This window comes from Natator depressus, chromosome 2 (genome assembly GCF_965152275.1).
Source record: "Natator depressus isolate rNatDep1 chromosome 2, rNatDep2.hap1, whole genome shotgun sequence".
Lineage (NCBI taxonomy): Eukaryota > Metazoa > Chordata > Testudines > Cheloniidae > Natator > Natator depressus.
The window spans coordinates 217,250,522-217,269,657 of record NC_134235.1 but is presented as its reverse complement, the minus strand read 5'-3'; positions in this window follow the sequence as shown (position 1 = coordinate 217,269,657).

Sequence of the window (19,136 nt, the reverse complement as noted above, 5' to 3'; positions counted from 1 at the left end):
TTAAGATTCCAAAATGATAAAGCTCCGCTTCCTAAGCAACAATATTGAAAAGTTAAATGTGATTAGTTATATTATCTCAGCCTTAACTATAGGCATGCTATTGCCAAATCATTATAGAATGTCAAAATATTAAAATAATCCATTTGTTGGACTTTTTCTTGCAGTCATACATATAGTTATCCAGCAACCTCGTTATATGTCTCCTTTCTGTTTGGTTCAAAAAATGGTGAAAACCAATGAAGAGGGAGTTTTGCCAAGGGCTATGCCAACAGGAGTTGAAGACCTGGTAGGGCTATCGCAGCTAGACAGGACAAAGGGTAGGGACCAGACAACGGTCTATTGGTGGCATAGACAGGGCTGTTTGGCCTGCTAACCAGTCATGGCCCACAGACTTCAGTGGAGCAGCTGCTTTCTGCTTCAGTCTTCTGTGGCATTAGCAAACACGCTTTGGTGCTGCTGCACAGTGGTGATTTTAGCCTTCAATGGGTTCTGCATGCATTTGTCGCAATTGTTTCACCTGCCCATTTGCATGCAGGCGGTGTGAGAACGTTGGTTGTTCGTTATTGATTTGGAGTGACTTCAGCATCTTTAACCTTCTCACATGACCGAACAACCCTCTTTAGAGATAGCACTGCCCTCCCTAAACCGGGGAAGGAGTAGAAAAGGATTCCTAAACATCGCTCGCTCCATTATCAACTTGCTAGTATGCTGCATCTAGCTGGTCATCCAACTGTGTGGTAAAAAGCAACATCACACACAAAACACTGAATTTTGAATCCTAGTCTATCCACACTCTCTCTGATCATCAAAGCAGTAGTATACTACCACAAGAGCAGTTCCTATTGCAGCATTTGGATAATTCTGCTTCTTTTCCAGGTGGAAGCTAGGCAATGTAGAAGCAGATGCGCGTGCACACACATTAACTTAACTTTTTCTGCTCTCAAAGTTTCAGGGCTCAGTTCAGTTAAACTTTTTAGATGGAGGTCCCTATCAGTTCTTGTTTTATCTAAGATGCTTAAAGCTAATTATTATTTCAGGAGCATAATAAATCAGCAGCAGATGCACTCTTAAGGAACAGATGAAGACCGCAGGGGTGAAGGGGGGGAACATCCTGAGTTGTGGGGATCATCTGTTCCACAAATGTGCTCTGTGGTCTCAGACAAGTCACTAAGTTCTCCCATCTCTACTGCTGATAAAGTGTATAGTCAATTCCTTGATCACACTTTAGTATGTAATGAAATTGTAGTCAAGAGACCAAATAACCAATGTCAGTCAGATTTATTGCTAAAAGCCCATCAGAATATAGTATAGGGAAAAGGTTCAGTAAGATACCTGTCTCTAGGAAGCCATCATGTGCAGCGTTGTTACATTCCCCTTACACAGATGGTGTTCTTCTAAAGTTACACCTCTAAAGCCATCTTTTTACACCTTACCCTATACAAGTAAATGGTACTGTATACACTGTCTTAAACTAGATATAACCAATCAGCTTTCTGCCTTGTTTTTCTGGTACCATGGCATATCTTACCCTTGTCCTTCAGTACTGGTCTGCCCAAGTAACTCACTTCTTGTTGCTATGGTAAAGCACTCATCTATCCTAGTCTTGACAGCTTCCCTCTTTGCCTAGGCCAAAACTTACTTCAGTGGATGCAAGGGGTTATGGGATACTTACCATAAGTGATCAGGGTTCTACAAAAAGCATAAGCCAATTTAGGCTATATAACTGCTACTCTAGTACTATTATATGCATTGTGTATAATAAGAACATAAGAATGGCCCTACTGGGTCAGATCAAAGGTCCATCTAGCCCAGTATCCTGTCTTCCAACAGTGGCCAGTGCCAGGTGCCCCAGAGGCAATGAACAGAACAGGTAATCATCAAGTGATCCATCCCCTGTCGGTCATTCCCAGTTTCTGGCAAACAAAGGCTAGGGACACCAATAACGTGCTGGTAATTTAGTCTACAAATATATATGCTAGCCTTGCATAAATTAGTCAATAATACAGTTGGGTAAATACCTCACTACCCATTTCAAAGGCATGCTGTGAGGATTAGCTAATTTGTTATGTATGCAGTGCTATGTTAAGTGACATGTTGATCATGAAAACATTCCTAATTGTTAAAAAAGGAGGGAATAATATCAGACCATAACATTGTTTTTGTAAATAATGCTTTTCAGAGGTGTCCATGAGGCAACTGCAGGTGTCTAACTAATTTTAATGATAGATTGATCTCTTTCAGATTTGGGTTTCAGATGTGGTGACCTAGCTGACAGATAAGCATTACAATAGTTTATAATGTACCCCCCACACACACAAAAAACCCACCCCAACATAGCAGTGACTCATTTGTAAGAGCTAAAGATTTCAATAGAAAGGAATTAATTGACTGACAAACTTCAGTGTTAAACTGAGTTTTTTTTCAATATGAAAAGAAATGGGCAGTTGCAGATAACAATGGGTGAGGATGTTGCTATTCTTGGTAGGAACACTACCGTGGTCATTATATAATAGAAGCTGTTGTGTGTTCTGGGTAAAGATTAAAGGGGAAAGGGAGGATTAGAAACCTGATCACTTGGAACAGTAAATAGAAGAACGCAACAAAGGAAAGAGCTAAGGCTTCTAGGAAAACCAAATGGGCCATATGGTACAGTAATTTAAAACAGTATCAAAAAGGGCAAAAACATTCTCAGCAAGTAATTATAAATGCAGAAAGAATCCACTGGCAGGGCTAGTGTGGAAATATGGCGAAAGGTTTTTGGATGTAAAACGTTAGGAAGAATAACAATGTGAATGGCCAACAAGGGACAAAGTTTAAATGGAAACTACACTCATTGTGGTCAGGGTAGCGTGTTGCAGGTTTCCTGCAGCGAGATGAGCTCCATGTACCATGTGTAAATTACCGTTATGGTTTCAACTGTCATTTTTAGCTAAAGTGGGCATTTGAGTCTCCTGCTAGTGGCAGCAATATTACAGAACTATGCTGACAGTCTGGAGTCCTCAGTGGTCACAGGGGCAATCAGTATCCGAGCTGGCATTAAAACCGCAGGTGTTCTGTGCTTCCAGAGCCTGGTTTAGTTAGTCCACTATAAACATTACCTCCTTCAGTATTGAGCTTTCGCCCTTGTGCGCAGAGGAGACATTGGCTGCTCAGCAGAGAAGCTGCTGCAGCTAGCTGGTGTCTGAAAACCAAGAACTAATTACGAGGAGTTGGTCAGGCTGTTAGGTTGACCAGCTGATATCCCACCCCAGGTCCACAAAGTTTCTGAATCCATGTTGCTTGTTGAAAGAAATGTGATTCTGCATCTTAATACAGTTTATTAATAAATTTAAACATAAAATCAAGAAAACATCACAAAAGCTAAGCTGTTATTAATAATCAATATAATTAATAGAGCAATACTGTAACTAAACAATATCAAATAAAGGTCAAATCATCAAATTACCATCAATGCTGGAATTAGGTAATCAAATTAGTTAAATCAGGAAATTAATAGAATCAGTTCTAAGAAGGTGGTTGTCTAGTTATGAATCCCCAATGAAAGAATTTTACTGAAGTTAATCAAATCTATAACTTTAATCTTAATAGTGAGACCAAATTTATCTAATGTCTAAACCACAACTTACTTAGATTTCAATTCTAATAAGGTAGCTAAGCCTTTCCCTGAGATTATAATATAGACTTCAACAGAGCTCTCCTGGCTAAGCAGAGGTTTATCAACTCTTATTCACCAGAAATCACAGATGACAATTTCCAGTCTCTCAGGGCTTTTCAACATAGAACATACTTTAATGAGTAATTGTGAGACAATATCTGAGGCTGTTTAAATCTGGGGATGTGTGGACTTCATAGGTATGCTTACATACACATGCACACAGCCACACTTTCACACCCTAAAATTAAAATGATGGGGTGTTCCCAAACTGGCATCATGCTTCTTGCAGGCTGTTTGCCTTCAGATGGAGGGAGAGATTTGGTAAAAGGCTGGAATAGCCTGTTTGTTAATGTTGTGAATTCCTCTCTCCAAGGTGATCAATTTTGGAAATTCTGGAATGTCAGTCAGCTTCTTACCTTTGATACTTACAGTTTGCAAACTTCACTTACTCATCCTTGCAGGCAGCACTTCCAGCCCAAGGTCTTTGGACTATTCAGGATCCTACCCTTGCAGCCCTGCAATTTGGTCCAATCTGATTCAAATTAGGACATCCTGCTCTGACCACCAAGTTTGACTTCTGGTGCTACAGCTGGGCCATACCGTCCATGTTGTCCCAGTAATGATACACTGCTTCTCTGGAGCAAGGCCTGCCCCTCAGCTCCCTGGGAACTTGCCTAGTAGGCTGCTGCAGAGTTGGGGCTTCCAGGCTCAGCACTTCAGCAGCCCTGACTGGTGGGCTGCTGTGGAACTGGAATCCCAGAACTTCTTGGCTCCTCGGCAGCTTGCCCTGTGGGGAGATGGGACTGTTGCATTTCTTCCCAAATGGAATCTTTTCGAAAATGTTCCTCCCACAGGAAACTTCACACATCCAATTCCTTGTTCTGATTCACAGGGTTGGGTTTGGTTTTTGTGGATTTTTTAAATTTGTTTCCAGAAATGCAAAGTTTTGCATAGGAGAGAAATTTCAGTTCCGGCACAGCTCTAATCTTAGTAGAGAAAAGTTACTTTAAAACGTAAAGATGAAACCCCATTGAAATCTAAAATTCTCAGGTTTCTATAATGTCTCTATACCCATATGATCTGTATGTCCCTCACAGCCATCCTGAGGAGACTGCAGTCTTGGGTTTTGGTTCAATGCAGGATGTTAGAGTGAATCCCTGTGTTTTCTCTGTCTCTGATCAGAGAGTCTGGAGGAAGGGAAGGAGGCAGTTCCTACCAGCCCCACTCCACTCCCCATCATCAATCTTCTGAGCTAAAGGTGCTTTTGTTTGTCATAGCTGACGTTGTTCAGAGAGATGGTGTTACTGTGCCAATAGAAAAACTCATTGTGATGGCATAAGCTGTGTCTACACTAGGGGACTCTGCTTATATAGCTACGTGGGCAAAGCATTTGTAGTGTACACAATGCCTTAGGTGTCTGCTTCTCCTTCCCTGCCTCACAAGGACTGGTCCCACCTCCCAGTGGATTTGAATTCAAAATTCAAATTAATCTCTTAGGGTGGGATCCACAAAGGTACTTAGGTGTTGCAACTCTGAGCATCACAACTTCTGACTTTTAGGCATCTAGAAGATGACAGGAACAACGTTGTGATCTACAAAGCTGAGTTAGGTGTTTGGGCTCCCTAGACAATGAATGGCAAGAGATGGGCACCTTAGAATGTGATTCACAAAAACCAGCTTACATGGCATAGAGCGGTCAAGCTAGCCAATGGCTGATGCCCAGAAGAGGGGTATTTCCTATGCTCTGCCTCTCTCTGAGATAAGCACCTAAGTCTGAGCTGCAGGGAGGTGCTTATTTCTGCTTAGCTATCTATGAATGGGACCAGTCTTCTGGAGCTAGCTGTCTCAGGCACCTAATTTGTTTCTTGCAGGAATGAGTTTAGTGTGGAGCAAGGCAGGCTCCTAACAGAAGGAGAAGGCGGTGGTGCTTCTGCTGCCCACCTTATAATTTTTAGCCCAGTGATTAGAGCACTGACCTGAGATGTGGAAAACCCAAGTTCAATTCCCCTCTCTGCTAAAGAGGAAGCAAGGATTTGAACAGGAGTTTCCCACTTCTCAGGAGAGTGCTCTAACCACTGGGCTAAAAGTTTTATGGTGAGTGATAGCACCTGCACCACTACGACCATCTCCTCTTCCTCGGGCCAGACTTTGAATGGGACCCAATTGAGTAGGTGTGCTCAGAGGCCACCTACTGCATTGGGACAGAGTAGCTTCCCTTTATGGGGAATTAAGACCTAGTTTGCCTATGAGTGCCTTATGAAAGCCCACATGGGGGTAATTGTCTTGGATCCAATAATGGTTCCCCAAACTCAGTTAGAGGGGAACTCCAAAGGGAGTCAAGAATCTCCTGTGAAGAGAAGATCCAGAAGAGAACTTGAAGAGTAAATAGCTAAAGATAAAAAAAAATGAGGAGTACTCATGGCATCTTAGAGACTAACAAATTTATTTGGGCATAAGCTTTCGTGGGCTATGCCCAAATAAATTTGTTAGTCTCTAAGGTGCCACAAATACTCTTCGGGGGTTTTTTTGCTGATACAGACTAACACGGCTATCACTCTGATAGCTAAAGATACAAATTTACAGCAAAAAAAAAAAAACAGTTAAGTACATCAGCAGCAGGAAGCTTGCCAAATAGTCAGTGGTGTTACTAGATAAGCGAGGTGCTGGAGAAGTACTAAATGAAGTGTGGAGAAGCTAAATGAATTATTTGCATTGGTCTTTTCTGCAGAGGATGTAGGGGAGATCCCCACACCCAAGTCATTCTGTTTAGGTGAGAAATCTGACGAACTGTCCCAGATTGAGGAGTCAATAGAGGACAGTTTGGAACAAATTGATAAATTAAATGGTAAGTCACCAGGACCAGATGGTATTCACTCAAGAGTTCTGAAGAAACTCAAGTATGAAATTGTAGACCTACTTAGTTTGGTATGTAACCATCACTTAAATCAGCCTCTGTACCAGGTGACTGGAGGCTAGCTAATGTAACACTGATTTAAATAAAAATGCTATCCTAGCAACTTCAGCACTAGGCAAATTGGTTGAAACTATAGTAAAGAACAGAATTATCAGATATATAGATGAACACAAAATGTTGTGGAAGAGTTAACAAGGCTTTTGTAAAGGGAAATTATGCTTTATCAACCTTTACTTGGAGTGTGTCACCAAGCATGGGGACAAGAGTGATCAAGCTGATATAGTGTATGTGGACTTTCACAAAGCTTTTGACGAGGTCTCACACCAAAGTCTCAAACAAAGTAAGCAGTCCCAGGATAAGAGCGAAGATCCTCTCATGGATCAGTAACTGGCTAAAAGACCAGAAGAGAAGATAAACTGAGATATACTTTTCACTTGATTTGCCATTGCAATATTATATCCTCTGGGGTAGAACTCTGCAGCTGTGTAGCAGTGCACAGCAGTACTATACAACAATTAACAGCAGACAGCAAAGAACATCATAGTCAATTAAACATAGGTTACATTTAGAGAGACAGCAGCTATAACTTTGTCATAATTTAGCAAAGGAGGTGAATAGTGGTATGTCATAAATATAAAGGGAAGGGTAAACCCCTTTAAAATCCCTCCTGGCCAGAGGAAATCTCCTCTCACCTGTAAAGGGTTAAAAAGCTAAAGGTAACCTTGCTGGCACCTGACCAAAATGACCAATGAGGAGACAAGATACTTTCAAAAGCTGGGAGGAGGGAGAGAATCAAAGGGTCTGTGTGTCTGTCTATATTCTGTCTTTGCCGGGGATAGATCAGGAATGGAGTCTTAGAACTTTTAGTAAGTAATCTAGCTAGGTACGTGTTAGATTATGATTTCTTTAAATGGCTGAGAAAAGAATTGTGCTGAATAGAATAACTATTTCTGTCTGTGTATCTTTTTTGTAACTTAAGGTTTTGCCTAGAGGGGTTCTCTATGTTTTGAATCTAATTACCCTGTAAGGTATCTACCATCCTGATTTTACAGGGGGGATTTCTTATTTCTAATTACTTCTATTTTTATTAAAAGTCTTCTTGTAAGAAAACTGAATGCTTTTTCATTGTTCTCAGATCCAAGGGTTTGGGTCTGTGGTCACCTATGCAAATTGGTGAGGCTTTTTATCCAACATTTCCCAGGAAAGGGGGGGTGCAAGTGTTGGGAGGATTGTTCATTGTTCTTAGGATCCAAGGGTCTGGGTCTGTAGTCACCTAGGCAAATTGGTGAGGCTTTTTACCAAACCTTGTCCAGAAAGTGGGGTGCAAGGTTTTGGGAAGTATTTTGGGGGGAAAGACGTGTCCAAACAGCTCTTCCCCAGTAACCAGTATTTGTTTGGTGGTGGTAGCGGCCAATCCAAGGACAAAGGGTGGAATATTTTGTACCTTGGGGAAGTTTTGACCTAAGCTGGTAAAGATAAGCTTAGGAGGTTTTTCATGCAGGTCCCCACATCTGTACCCTAGAGTTCAGAGTGGGGGAGGAACCTTGACATGGTATCTCTCAGGAACCTGTACTTGGACCAGCCCTGTTCAATTTGATTGGGGATTGGTCCTGCTTTGAGCAGGGGGTTGGACTAGATGACCTCCTGAGGTCCCTTCCAACCCTGATATTCTATGATTCAACACATTCATGAATGATCTGAAAAAGGGGGGTGAAGAGCGAGGTGGCAAATTTTAAAGTTGATACAAAACTATGCAAGATAGCTGATTATGAAGAGTTACAACAGGACCTCACAAAACTGGGTGATGGGGTAACAAAATGGCAGAAGAAATTCAATACTAAGTGCAAAGTAATGTGCATTGGAAAATATAATTCCAACTAGATGAGCAAAATGATGGAGTCTAAATTAGCTCTTACCACTCAAGAATGAGATCTTGGAGTCATTGGGGGTAGTTCTCTGAAAATATCTGCTCGGTGTGTCGTGGCAGTCAAAAAAGCCAAGAGAATGTTAGGAATCATTAGGAAAGGGATAGATAATAAGACAGTAAATATATATTGCCACTATATAAATCCATGGTACGCCCACACCTTAAATACTGCATGCAGTTCTGGTCGCCCCAACTCCAAATATATATATTAGAATTGGAAAAGGTACAGAGAAGGGTAACAAAAATGATTCGGGTATTGAACAGCTTCCATATGAGAAGAAATTAATAAGACTGGGACTGGTCAGCTTGGAAAAGAGATGACGAAGGGGGGGTCATGATTGAGGTCTACAAAATCATGATTGGTGTGGAGAAAGTGAACAAGGAAGTATGATTTACCCCTTCACATTACAGAAGAACTAGGGGTCACCCAATGAAATGAATAGGCAGCTGGTTTAAAACAAAAGGAAGCACTTGTTCACACAACCTGTGGAACTCATTTGCCGGGCATGTTGTCAAAACCAAATGTATAACTGGGTTCAAAAAACAAATTAGATAAGTTCATGGAGGAAGCGGCCATCAATGGCTGTTTGCCACGATGGTCAGGGACACAAACCCTTGTGCTGGGCGTCTCTAAATCTCTGTCAGAAGCTGGGACTGGACAATGGGGGATGGATCCATCAATTTCCCTGGTTGCTTCATTCCTTCAGAAGCATCTGGTGCTGGCCACCGTCAGAAGACAGGAAACTGAGCTGGATGGAACATTGCTCTGACCCAGGATGGATGCTCTTATGTAAGAGGCCTGAGTCAGAGAGCTGAGCCGGGAGCATACAGGGTGAGCTCTCTGGGAAACCCACCAGAATGGGGAGCCTGTAAGAGGTGCTCCTAGAGAGGGCTGCAGCCAGCAGGCTTCCAAAAGGTCCTGGCCTCAGCCAGGGGTCTCCCAGACACTGGCTAGAAGCCAGATCTAGAAAGGATCTCTGCTGTCCCTGGAGAAGAGTCACAGACTGTGGACCCTGATCTCAGAGAAGGATTTTATACCGGTAGGGGCAAGAGGCCTAGCACAAGGGGCAGAGAGCCTGGAACTGAGAGAATCCCTGGGGAAGAGCCTGGGTAGCACTGGACTCAGGTTGGGGACAGATGGACTAAGAATGACCTAGTCACCCAGCTGAGATGTTGGTGTGAAAGTTTTGGATTAAAATTAGAATTTCTGGGGGAGGATTAGAAAGTGTTTAGGGTTTTTTTGTGTGGAAAAACTGAAAAATAAAAAACCATAAGTTCTTGTTCCTCTGCTGAAAATAATACAAAACTGTTTTGGTTTGTTTGTTACTGAAAACATTTTTCAGTTTTCCCATTTTCCATTTTTAATAAAAACATAAGAACTCAAAGAACAATTCTGACTCACTTGAAAAACACTTTATTTTAATTTAAAGGGTTTTTTTTATGGTGGGGAAAAAAGCCTTCCCGATCAGCTTTTTAATTAAAATGTTATTTATCTTTTTTTTTAAATGGATTTAAATCTACAGGTTATGCACAGTGCTAGCCTATGTAACCACCTCAAGTAAGAAATGCAGCAGCTCTGCAGCAGCTCGGTAGTCTGGGAGTTTGGATCACCCTTCCACCAAGATACAGTCTGTATGCTAGAATGGGGATTTAGACACTGGGACCAATTTGTGTCTGACTAATTCAGTCATTTAGTAAATGGGTGCATTAAGAATGTAGGATTGGGCCACTACAGATTGGAAAACAATAGTATACATTAATGTGTTCTAATTACCATTTGTTATTGTCTTTTATGTAATCGCCTGCACATTCTGAAGGCAAGAGAAATTACAGGCTCGCTATTTTTTTAATATAAGAAAATGTGAAAGTTAACAAGTTCAGTGCACTAAGTGGTATGTTGCATAAATAAATAGAACAATGCTATAGACGGAATATCCTGAATAATAGCATCTTGAACTTGTTGAACATCTTTATCTTGTATAAGACCATATTAAACTTGCTTAGTAAAAACAGTTATTGAGGCTGAATCCTTCTCTGTATTCTAATCTTGATACCATGTAATTGATCGATGAATAGGTCTGCTTTGCATTAACAGGTTATGCCAACACATCATCCGTATCTACCTATTCTTTGGGTAGAAAACCATTGGCTGAGGCTGCTGCCTGTATGAGATACCTTTAGAGAGAGAATTGATGCTAGAGTTTACATACAAACTATGCCAAAATCCAAGGAATACTAAGCTGAAGTTTATTTCAAAAGCTATTCTTGCCTACTTTATTCGATTTTTGGCCATTTTAGATTCCATATTAAATTTGATGTATTTAAATTTAAGTAAGATGATCAACATAGATTTTTCTTGAAATTATTGAAAAAATATATGGAGAGCATGAAAGATAATTAGTGCTTGCCTACTTTCCAGAGAAACTGTTTATTTTTGGCATGTTTTCCTGTTGGAATAAAAGTAGCATCTTCTAAGCAATTCTCTAGTTCTTCTCCAAATATTTAATAAGGGCCATATTCTGGCATGATGAAGTTTTCATTGTAGTCAGTGAGAAGTTTGACAGTATATTACAACTCAGTTCTGATGCATTCTTCCTGTTGTGGATGCCATGTTGAGTAGCAGCATTTCTATTTACAAACACCAGCAGGGGCGCTGGAGCAGTTTGTACGGGGGGGTGCTGAGAGCCATTGAACCAAACTGTAAACCCTGTATGTGATGGAAACCACTTCAAGCCAGGGGGGGTGCACCCCTAGTTCCAGCACCTATGAACAACAGACCTGGGAGGTGGTATGGTTTGATCCATAATGTCTTTTTGGGCAGACTTCCCTCACCACCCTTTGCTTCCCCAGCCCCACCCTGCTTTTCAGGTTTTATAACCATCCATTGCAGTATCACCAACCTCAAGCATTCCAAACCATGAGTTCTTTCTCTCACAAACACACACACATATACAATTGTAAGATTCCCTTAAAAATTATGAGATTTTTTTTAAACAAATTTGGGGGTGGGGGTGCTTCTTTTATCTTGTAGTGTTGAGCCCTTAGGAGGTCAATTTTGGCTTAAAAATCATGATTATTTTGTGTGTGTGTGTGCATGCATTTTGGGTAGGATTCCTAGGTTGTTGTTTTTGAATTACAATAGCAAAGTCCTCTTGAACCCAAGCAGGGTGTGGGTGTGAGAATATTTGCAAATGAAAATTTAACCGGAAATGAACACAAAGTGCATGTGCGCATGCACACACATTCCTTCTGCTTCCTCTTGCCCCTCGCCCTAACAAACCCATACTCCAGCTTCATTTTGCCAACCCCTCTCCAGGAGACTTACCCAGTCATGCTCCCTTTACTACCCTGTTTTAAAATAATGCAGTTACAAACTGAAATAACAGCAAGCAAAAGGCAAACCAAAGGAGAAGAGATCTGCTTTTAGATGAGATTTGATAAGCTATGGAGAGGCAGAGAGATACAGGGAGGTCATTCCAGTTGGCATGAGTTCCAGAGAAGCCTCCCGCACAAAAAGTAAACAGCTTGTGTGAAGACACAGATTTTGATTGATTTCCAGCAAGGGATTTGTTTATGAGGAAACATGTTCCATAGAAGTATGAGCTGGGGAAAAGAAGGCAAGAGTTCCCAATTTATTGTGATAATAAAAGGAACTGCTGCAAAATAAACAGGCTTTTTAAAAAAAAAAGTATTAACAACGAGTGTTTAGGTCTTCATCTTGGAAAGATTGGACACATTTCTCTTAAGAGACTCTTTAAGCTAGTTTGTCCCTAAAGGTTAGTAGTAGCCTGGTCCTAATTTCAAATTTATGATTGTGTGCAGGTGTAAATTGACATAGAGCCCTGTGGTAATAAAAATGTGACTGCAGAAATGTATTGTAATAAAACCAGATGACAACTAGAGGACTAATGACAAGTTGTTAGTGAGTAGGTCACCTTCAGAATAAATCTGTTTGGACAGGGAAATGGTTTCTGTACTGCTCCCTTGACAAGTGGAATTTCAATAAAAATGTATATTTTTAAAGGATATTTTAATAAAAATGATTGAAATCCAAGACATGACTAGCAAGGAGGGTTTGCCTCCGGTTTTAATTCCAGACAGTTATTAATCAGAAATGATCTGGGCAGATGATGTTGTTGTTGTTATCCAAATGGATTATACGTTCAGCCCCCCAAAAAGTTTCCCCCCAATACTGTTTCCTTTAAAGCACTGTGAGAACGATTCGTTCCAGCTGTGATGTTGCTGCACCAGGCATTTCTGGGGAATTAACACACAGTAAAATGGCCACTTCAGTTTCTCATTGTTTATAAATGTTTCCTCAGCAGCTGTATCATTCACTGTAATTAAAAGGGTTTTTAATTGTCTATTATAACAGACAATAGACACATCTTTACCATACAAGAAGGAAGAATAATAGTTCAAAAAAGCTTAGAATTGTCAAGACCTAGAAGAGATCAATAATACTGTTGTCATCGTGATTCCTATAGTAGCATTCTTGCCTGTGAGATCATGAGGGTACACCTGAGCTCATAGCCCGTGCTGACATGGCAGTGCTGGGGCAGTGTGGAATTGGCCAGAGGCTGGGAAAAGTCATTCTGGGTTCCTTAAAACATTCTGGACACAGTTCTGGTTCTCAGACACATCTGTGCATTGCCCACTGAAGTAGTTAATGCATAGCTGAGAAATGAATTTGACCCCCTTCTCTAGGGTGACCAGACAGTAAATGTGAAAAATCGGGACGGGGGCAGAGGATAATAGGAGCCTATATAAGAAAAAGACCCCAAAATCAGGACTGTCCCTATAAAATCGGGACATCTGGTCACCCTACCCTTCTCTCAATGAAACAAGTTCAAATTAGGGATAAGTGAACCAATTTAAATGAAAGAACAGATGCAGCTCTTTGCCCAAAGCTGGGATTGTGCATGAAGTTCAGTGCTGATATTCATTTAGTCCTACAAAGAAAAAGGTGTGTGTAAGAAAGGAAAGAGAAAAAAGCTAAGGTTGCATAAGTACACAGAAGGGCACAGTGGCCTTGCACTCAGGAAACATGAGTTCTTTTCCTGGCTCTGTCACTGACCTGCGATGAGACCTTAGGCAAGCCACTTCTCTCTCTCTGCCTCATTTTCCTCACCCAACCTTTTGTCTGTCTTGTCTATTTAAATGACAAGCGGGGTAGGAACTGTATCTTACGCTGGTTTTGTACATTGCCCAGATAACTTGCAAATGAGAAATGAAACTCAATTCATCAAACAGAATCTTCTTTACAACCCATCCACCCAGCCTGTAACTCAGTAACCCTTTTTACTAGTGCAGGCGGGACTTGTCTGAGTCATTGACATTACTGTACCTAAAATAGCCTTTCCTTCATTCCTTCATTGATCACAAGTAGTCCGAGGGCTAACCCTCGACCTACAGATAGCTAATTCGGGTTTCTCTCTGACAGGGTTTGTCAGGAACATCTATTTTAAAACTTTTTCTATCATTATTTAAACTCATTTTCACAATCATGTGCTAGTGACTGAGAACATCTGACTGCAGAGAGATTTCGACCTCTGACACTATTTAATTAAAGAACAGACTGTATAAAGGAATATTTGTTCAGCAGTAATTGCATTTTGATTGGTTCATATGGGAAGAGGTCTGTTCTACTGGAATATGGATATTTTAACCTTGCATGTTAACAGATTGGTGTTTGCTTGGTGCTTGGGTTTTCTATAAATAGGTTTTGATTCCCCCCCCCCTGCCAAAATAAGGATGTAAGTGCAAGAAATTATAAATGGGTAACTGCTTATGACTATTTGTAACAGTCAACATTTTTTATTGAACTGTGGAAAATATGCTTAATTTAATATTTCTCTGTAAAATATACTAAGGATGTGTCTACACTGCAACTGGGAGCTCTGCCTAAGTTGGCTTTGCCTAAGTTAGCAGTGTAGTGAGGGCTAGCACAGGGGGCGGCTCAGGCTGGCCGGATGAGTATGTATATACTCAGGGGGTCTGGACTGGTTTGTAGTCTGGTTATGCTGCTATTTTTAGCATACTAGCATGTGTCTGTCTACCGGAGCTGGGAAACACATTCCCAGGTCCAGAGCAGATGTACTCTGAAACCTCTATAATAATAGGACTGCCTTTTGCTGCTATAGGTAATGCTAGGATTCATGTTTTATAAACCCAGATTTTCCAGAGGTTGATTTAGAAGGTTTGACCAGGAAGCTGAAATGGTAGATATTGGATCTGAGTCTCCTATCCCTTCCACTGGTGAAAATCCAGAGCAATGAACTTGACAAGACAGCCAGCATTCCCAGCCTTACTACTGTACACAGCTATTGGGCTCCTCACGTGCCCCTCCCATATATTTGTATAATTGAAGCTTGGGAAGTAGCATCTTTTTGGTGTCCAACTCACCTGGTGGCTGTCCTGGGGTGTTATGATTATGGAGCACTACAGGGCTTATTGGCTGCTCAGTAACACTGACATTTGTGTTATGGTGGAATTTCAATAAGTTAGACTTCTCCTGGATATGTTGAAAGCACTGGACAATGTTGGGGTATCATGGTTAATGTGACTCTTCAATGTTACACGGAAAGCAGGTGCAGTTCCTCCGGACTGGCAACCTGGGGTGGTGATCCAGTCTTTAAGAAAGGAGACGAGAGGTTGTGTTCCAACTGTAGGGGGATCAAAGCCTATGCCAGGGTGCTGGAGAGACGATTACGCCCATTAGTGGAACCTCGGATTCAGAAGGAACAATACAGATTCTGTCCTGGTTGTGGAACAATGGATCAGCTCTTTGCTCTCTCACAGATACTGAAGGGGCCATGGGAATTTGCTAATCCTGTCTACCTTTGTTTTGTGGACCTGAAGAAGGCATATGACCGTCTTCCCCAAGATGTCTTGTGGGAAGTGCCACGGGAGTATGAGGTGCCGATGCTGATTTTGCTTGCTATCTGGTCCCTCTATTCGCAGAGTAAGAGTTGTTTGAATTCTTGGCATTAAGTCAAGTTTGTTCAAAGTGGGCGTTGGACTCCGCCAAGGGAGTGTCTTGTCCCCACTCCTGTTCATGATTTTCATGGACAAGTTATCAAGGTGAAGCCAAGCTGTAGACTGCATCCAGTACAGGGACTTGGAGGTGTTATCTCTGCTGTTTGCAGATGGTGATGTCCTTCTTGCTTCTTCAGGCTGCAATCTTTAACGTACACTAGAGCGTTTCGCTGCTGAGTGTGAAGCAGCTGGGATGAGAATCAGCACCTCCAACAGAGGTCATGGCCCTTCCCGGAAGAAGGTGGACTGCTCTCTCCAGGTGAGAGGAGAGCAGCTACCCTTAAAGGATGAGTTCAAGTATCTAGGGGTCTTGTTCACAAGTGATGGCAAGCGTGAGATCAACCAGCGGATTGGTGTGGCAGCAGCAGTAATGCAGGCGCTGGGCCGATCTGTGGTGGCAAAGTGGTAACTGAGTTCTCAGACAAAGCTCTTGGTTTACAGGTCGCTCTGCATCTCCATCCTCAGCTATGGCCATGAACTTTTGGTAATGACTGAAAGGACGAGATCATGGGTACAAGCGCAGAAATGAGGTTTCTTCATAGGGTGTCTGGGCTTTCCCTTTGAGATAGAGTGAGGAGCTCAGCTATTTGGGAGGGCCTCGGAGTAGAACCGCTACTCCTCCAGATCGAGAGGAGCCAGCTGAGGTGGTTCAGGCACCTGATAAGGATGTCCCCTGGGAGGCTTCCACTGTAACTATTCTGGGCATGTCCCACTGGACAGAGGGCCCAAGGCTGACCCAGGACATGCTGGAGAGATTATATCTTCTGGCTGGCCTGGAAATGCTGGGCAATCCCTCAGGAGGAGCTGGAATGTGTTGCAGAGAAAGGAGGTCTTGTAGTCCCTACTCTCCATGCTGCTGTCATGACCTTTACCAGGAAAAGTGGCATAAAGCAGAAAAGTTACAGACTTGGCCTTTAATCCAGTTACCAGTGAATTGTTTTACTTTCACATCATCCAAAATTCCATCAGCAATAAACTGTTTCAATCTTCATTCAAGGGGGAAAAAATTCCAACTACTTCCTGGGAAGATCTGTCGTTTGCAGTCAATTCTGAAGACAGTCATCTCTACTCTAGTCAATCCAGCTGTCTCAAGAAGGTCTACACAGTGCCCTGAGTGGAAAAACTCTTGCTCAGTACGGAGAGGCATCAAAATTAAACAGTGCCAGAATATTAATAAAAGATTCACAGCCTCATGTACGCTAAAGACTGAACATGTGGATGGTGATATCCAGGGGGGCAGGGGACGGGGGTGGACTTTGAATAAAAGCTGTAGCTGGGAAGTATTAAAGATGCGTGTTGTAAAGCACTACTACCCAGGGGCAGCCTCTAACAGATATATATATGGGTTTCAAAGCATTGCTCTATACAACCAGCAAAATCCAATTTCAAAAGGTACTTCAGTGCCCAAAACAGGAGTCTTTTAGGGTTTTATCTGTTTGGTTTATTTAGAAGGCACAGCCTGAAGTCTTCTTTCACCAAGCAGTGATAAAACTGCACCTGCTCCCAGCTGGGAAATTGAAATAGAGAAACAATTCTTTTAAACCATTATTGTGATGTTATGGAAGAAGGGGGCTCATCAGTTGTTCTCTTCTGTATTTATTTTTTACTCCCAGTTTAATAAACTGTGATATTTACACAGCAGTGCTAGGAGTGGTTCTGACGATCACTGCTCTGGCCTAGAGAGAAGTGGAGGTTGGCTTTGTGTCAGTTGTGCCTACCCACTTTTGCCTAAGGTAGCACAGAGTCAGATTACAGAAGTGGGATTTTGCAGTATAAAATAATACAATTTCCAGGGCAGTGGTCACATGTTGGCTCCAGTTCTGTGCTGCAAAGTGGTTGCTTTGTGTTGTGCTGCTGGTGCATAGTGTCCCTAAAGCCAAGATAATCCTCCACAAGAGGATATCCTCAGTAGAAGGGAAAACTTTGATGGCAAAAAGCCAGCACAGCAGCTTGTAAGCCATCACCACCACTTCCAGCTCTTCCCAGCAGAAAGCATAGGGGGCACAGCTAGGGTTTTCTTGTACTCCAGCAATCCCTGGGTGCCACTGTTGGCTCCTTGGGACCATTAGCAACTTGCTCAAGAGAGAACAACCCTCAGCCTCCTGTAATTTAGTCAGGGGACCAGCCTGATGCACTACTGGCCCAAGAGTTCTGCACTGTTTCATTTTGTACAGCTGGGTGATCTCTGTCATAGAGGAAGTTGAAGTTAAGTGAAGTACTAACAAGAACAGGACATGTTCCAAAGTTAGGGAAAGGCATAACAAGGGAGCTGTGTTACATCCATGAGAAGCAGGCTGGATTTGTAGCTGGAAGGCAGCAGTTGCTTGCCACTGGTCAGGTAAGTGTTGGAGGAATTAGACCCACCAAAAAAGAGGAATAATTTATAGGCAGATGCAGAAAACAGCTTGTTCCGTCAGTATTCTTGTTTTTTTCTATTTTACCTGAAGAACAGAATTACAATCACACAATTAAGACCACACAAATTAATTCCCACCGTCCACAAAGAAAGAGATCATTAAAGACAAAAGCATCTCCTTTAGGATGTGATGCAATAGATGAGTTAGAAGACAACTGGAGAAGGCCCCAAGAACATTATTTGAGATTTGCCACTGGCAGTGTAGGGTGGGGGGGAAGGGGAGTGGGTGGGTGGTATGGTTTCTATATCTCCATCTTCCTTTCCAACCTTTTCCAGGCACCCACATTAGAGGACACATAGTCTGAAGTATCATTAAAACCAGTACTTTAAGCCATTAGGATAAATGAATGATCTTTATAAAGTCTGAAGAATACAAGGGATGAATTCTTGGTATCATTGAAGTAAATGGCAAAACTCCCATTGACTTCCATAAGCCTGAGATTTTTCCTTAGGTAAATTACAACTGTTGGCCAAGGAAGACGACACAAATGGCTTTAGATGGTCTTAGAGCTTTTTCCCTCTAATTCAACAAAATGCCTTATTAACACAGCATGTTGGCATTTTCCAAAATAATCTGTAAATTACAGCAGGTGCAGTGGGTCAGAGCAAGACCCTCCGCATTGTTCAAGCTTCTTGATGGGGCTGTGTGGTGTGTTGAGTGGCTACAAAGGGAGACCTCTGCATTCCTTATGTGCCATGGAGGTCTCCACACACTCCCAGTAAGATACACACAGCTATAGAACATGGACAATATAATGCCCTTAGAAGTCTAGGGTCGACTGTACCTCACCTATGATGCAGGCATCAACTGTTGTCAAATACAGTGAAGTCCTTAGTGGATATTTTAAGTGACACAGTGAGAACTAAACTATTTTGTAATCATGGTGTGTTTCACTGTCTCTCTCTTTCTCCTCATTAAATTAACTTAATAGATTTCTTCAGAAACTCGGTTCACATAAATTCATTTCTTCTGATTATTTAATATCAATTTTTCTCTCTAGCAATGAGATTTGCAGTCATTAATATTTAGAGTCCTCTACCTGCCTTGGTAATGGTAATTCTTTCTGTGATAGGTGAGTGCCTTATAAAGCATCAAGACATTACACTTTAAACCTACTATGTTGGTACCAGCTTAAGACTTAAAGCAATATTTTTCATACATTTTACTAAAATTGAAATATCTTTC